Below are 5,060 nucleotides of genomic sequence, written 5' to 3'. Positions count from 1 at the left end.
CGGGGACGACGGGGACGGGGACGGCCGGGGCGGCGACGTCGACGGGGGCGGCGACAAGGGGCGGGGACGGCCGGGGCGGCGACGTCGACGGGGGCGGCAACGAGGGGCGGGGACGGCGACGATCGGGGCAGGGCGGCGCGACGGAGGGAGGAAACAGGGGGAAGAACAGAGGGAAACTGAATTTTTTCAAGTGTTGTTTATATAGGATGGACCTTTAGTACCGGTTGGAGCCACCAACCGGTACTAAAGGTCTGTTTTGGCCAGGCCAAGCGGCGGGAAGCGCACCCCCTTTAGTACCGGGTGGTGGCTCCCACCGGTACTAAAGGCCCCCCCTTTAGTACCGGTTGGAGCCACCACCGGGTACTAAAGGGGGTGCGCTGGCTCTAGGCGGTGCGCAAGTTTAGTCCCACCTCGCTAGCCGAGAGGCTACCGCACTGGTTTATAAGCTCCAGTGCGGTAGCTCTCTCGAGCTCCTCTCCTAGTCAGGCCTACTGGGCCTACCTGTCCTCTTCGCCCTGTGGGCCTACTGGGCCTTTGCGGGCCTGCATCCTGGCCCAATAAAAGATTGTGTTCCTAGTCATATGCAGGCCGCTTTGGCCCAGTAGGTGGGCTTTTTTATTTTCTATTTTTTTCGCTTTATTTATTTTTGTTCTATTTATTTTTGAGTTGTTTTTTGCTGTATTTAGAGTTTCTTTGTGAATATTTTTGCTTTAGGTACAAAAAATTACAAACTTTCTGTTAGTGCCGGTAGTTTTCAAATTTGAATAGTTTAAATTTTGAATTATTTGAAATTTGTGTGAATCACTAGTTTGTGAATAACTTAACTTTGAAAAAAGTTTTTTCAGTGATTCTTTTTTATGTTTAATATTAGTGTGTTTTATCATTATATTCAATTTGGTAATGCTTAGGTTATTTAAAAAATGAAATGCCTTTGTAACAGTTCAGTTTTTGTCGGAAACCCTAATTCTTCGAAAGAGATTGTCCATTTTGTACACGAAGTGCATCCAGTTTTTGCTGTAACCCTCTCTACTTTCTTGCACATGCTATTTGTATGAAATTATGATACCATGCCAACTTTCAACCTTTTCTGAGTTCATTTGAAATGGTTTTCAATTTCAGGGTCATTTAGCTGGAAAAATCAGTAAATGCATGAAAAGAATTTGTTTGCACATAAAATTTCTTCGCGTTTCAAATGCCAAAACACATAACTACCCTAACTATTACAGACATTCCCTCCTGGGTGTGAAACACAGAAGAAAGTGATGATAGTGAAGCCGATCACATCCCAGATCTTTGGGTGTGAAACTTTTTCTTCGCGTCTGTCCCTTTGCGCCGTAGCCATGGAAAATCTTCATCATTTAACTGGATGCTCGGGTCAATATTCACTGTGATTGGAGCAATTTCATCAAACTTTTCATAATCTTCTGACATGTCTGTCTTGTCATCCACTCCCACGATGTTTCTTTTTCCTGAAAGAACTATGTGGCGCTTTGGCTCGTCGTATGATCCATTCGCTTCCTTATCTTTTCTTTTTCTCGGCCTGGTAGACATGTCTTTCATATAAAAAACCTGCGCCACATCATTGGCTAGGAAGAATGGTTCGTCTGCATACGCAAGATTGTTGAGATCCACTGTTGTCATTCCGTACTGCGGGTCTTCCGTTACCCTGCCTCGTGTCATATTGACCCATTTGCACCGAAACAAAGGGACCTTCAAATCACCTGATCCATAGTTAAGTTCCATATGTCCTCTATGTAACCATAATATGTTTCCTTTCCCGTGTTGGTTGTTGCATCAAAGCGGACACCACTGTTTTGGTTGGTGCTCTTCTTATCTTGGGCGATCGTGTAAAATGTATTTCCATTTATCTGGTACCCTTTGAAAGTCATTATATTCGAGGATGGTAACTAGGACAGCGAGTACAGGTCATTTTGAATATCGCCATCATTCAGGGCACGTTTCTGCAACCAACCGGCGAAAGTCCTCGTTTGTTCGCGTGTAATCTAGTCGTCAGACTTCTCCGGGTGTTTGGACTGTAGAAAATTCTTGTGTTCCTCCATATATGTAGCCACCAAGGCGGAATTCTGTAGAACTGTGTAGTGTGCTTCAATGAGAGAATGCCCGTCCATACATATTATTTGATGCCCTCCTAGCGTGCCTTTTCCTTCCAGTCTGCTCTTATGCCGCGATTCAGGAACACCAATCGGCTTAGGGTCAGGAATGAAGTCAATACAAAACTCAATGACCTCCTCATTTTCATGGCCCTTCGAGATGCTTCCTTCTGGCCTAGCACGGTTATGAACATATTTCTTCAAGACTCCCATGAACCTTTCAAAGGGGAACATATTGTGTAGAAATACAGGACCCAAAATGTTAATCTCTTCGCAAAGGTGAACTAGGACGTGCGTCATGATGTTGAAGAAGGATGGTGGGAACACCAACTCGAAACTGACAAGACATTGCACCAAATCATTCTGTAACCTTGGTATGATTTATGGATCGATTACCTTCTGAGAGATTGCATTGAGGAATGCACATAACTTCACAATGGCTAATCGAACGTTTTTCGGTAGAAGCCCCCTCAATGCAACCGGAAGGAGTTGCGTCATCATCACGTGGCAGTCATGAGACTTTAGGTTATGGAACTTTTTCTCTGCCATATTTATTATTCCCTTTATATTCGACGAGAAGCCAGACGGTACCTTCATGCTGAGCAGGCATTCGAAGAAGACTTCCTTCTCTTCTTTGGTAAGAGCGTAGCTGGCCTAACCCTGATGTATGTCGTCTTTTCCGTGCATACGTTGCTGGTCCTCCCGTGCCTCTGGTGTATCTTTTGTCTTCCCATACACACCCAAAAAGCCAAGCAGGGTCACGCAAAGATTCTTCGTCACGTGCATCACGTCGATTGCGGAGCGGCCCTCTAGGTCTTTCCAATATGGCAGGTCCCAAAATATAGATTTCTTCTTCCACATGGGTGCGCGTCCGTGAGCGTCCTTCAGAACAGGTTTTCCGCCAGGACCCTTTCCAAAGATTACCTCCAAATCCTTGACCATATCATGGACATCAGCACCAGTACGGTGGCGAGGCTTCGTCCGGTGATCCGCCTCACCTTTGAAATGCTTGCCTTTCTTTCTTACGGGATGCCTTGTCAGAAAAAATCGACGGTGTCCCAGGTAAACATTCTTCCTACAACTATCCAAATATATACTGTCGGTATCATCCAAACAGTGCGTGCATCCGCGGTATCCCTTGTTTGTCTGTCCTGAAAGGTTACTGAGAGCAGGCCAATCATTGATGGTCACGAACAGCAACGCCTTTAGGTCAAATTCTTCCTGTCCGTGCTCATCCCACGCACGTACACCTGTTCCATTCCACAGCTGTAATAGTTCTTCAACTAATGGCCTTAGGTACACATCAATGTCGTTGCCGGGTTGCTTAGGGCCTTGGATGAGCACTGGCATCATAATGAACTTCCGCTTCATGCACAACCAAGGAGGAAGGTTATACAAACATAGAGTCACAGGCCACGTGCTATGGTTGCTGCTCTGCTCCCCAAAAGGATTAATGCCATCTGCGCTTAGACCAAACCATACGTTCCTTGGGTCACCTGCAAACTCCTCCCAGTACTTTCTCTCGATTTTTCTCCACTGCGAACCGTCTGCGGGTATTCTCAACTTTCCGTCTTTCTTACGGTCTTCTGCGTGCCACCGCATCGCCTTCGCATGCTCTTTATTTTGGAACAAACGTTTCAACCGTGGTATTATAGGAGCACACCACATCACCTTGGCAGGAATCTTCTTCCTGGGGCGCTCGCCCTCGACATCACCAGGGTCATCGCGACTGATCTTATAACGCAATGCACTGCATACCGGGCAAGCGTTCAAATCATCGTACTCACCGCGGTAGAGGATGCAGTCATTAGGGCATGCATGTATCTTTTGCACCTCTAACCCTAGAGGGCAGACAGCCTTCTTTGCTTCATACGTACTCTCGGGCAATTTGTTGTCCTTTGGAAGCATATTCTTTATCATTACCAGCAACTTTCCAAATCCCTTGTCAGATACACCATTCTCTGCCTTCCATTGCAGCAATTCAAGTGTGGTGCCCAACTTTTTTTTGTCAGCTTCGCAATTCGGGTACAACAATTTCTTGTGATCCTCTAACATGCGCTGCAACTTCGTCCTCTCCAGATCACTTGCGCAATTTCTCTTTGCATCGGCAATGGCCCGACCTAGATTATCAGCGGGCTCATCTGATGCCTCTTCTTCAGCTTCTTCCCGCATTGCCGGCTCAGCTTCTTCCCCCATTGTTGTATCATCGTATTCAGGGAACCCATGGCCAGGATAGCCGTCGTCGTCCTCTTCTTCTTCATTGTCTTCCATCATAACCCCTATTTCTCCGTGCTTGGTCCAAACATTATAGTGGGGCATGAAACCGGACTCAAATAGGTGGACGTGAATGGTTCTTGACGTAGAGTAACTGTGACCATTCTTACAGCCAGCACATGGACAAGGCATAAAACCATCCGCCCGCTTGTTTGCCTCAGCGGCAAGCAGAAAAGTATGCACGCCATTAATGAACTCGGGAGAGCATCGGTCATCATACATACATTGTCGGCTCATCTTCATTACACAACACCAAATAGACCAAATTAATACAAGTTCATACATAAAGTTTATACATAAAGTTCATATACAACACTTAATTAAATGCAACATACAAATAACTCTCTAGCTAAAGAATTTAAATGCAACAACAAATGCGATGAAGATCGCAACTAAGGTAACAATTGATCCAACAGCATAATGATACCAAGCCACACTATCAATGGCATATTTTATAATCTTTCTAATCTTCAACCTCATTTTCTCCATCTTGATCTTGTGATCATCGACGACATCGTCAACATGCAACTCCAATTCCATCTTCTCCCCCTCAATTCTTTTCAATTTTTCTTTCAAATACTCGCTTTCTCTTTCAACTAAATTTAACCTCTCGACAATAGGGTCGGTTGGAATTTCCGGTTCACATACCTCCTAGATAAAAATATCTATGTCACC

This window comes from Triticum dicoccoides, chromosome 3B (genome assembly GCF_002162155.2).
Source record: "Triticum dicoccoides isolate Atlit2015 ecotype Zavitan chromosome 3B, WEW_v2.0, whole genome shotgun sequence".
In the NCBI taxonomy this organism is placed as follows: domain Eukaryota; kingdom Viridiplantae; phylum Streptophyta; class Magnoliopsida; order Poales; family Poaceae; genus Triticum; species Triticum dicoccoides.
This window is presented reverse-complemented; position numbering follows the sequence as displayed.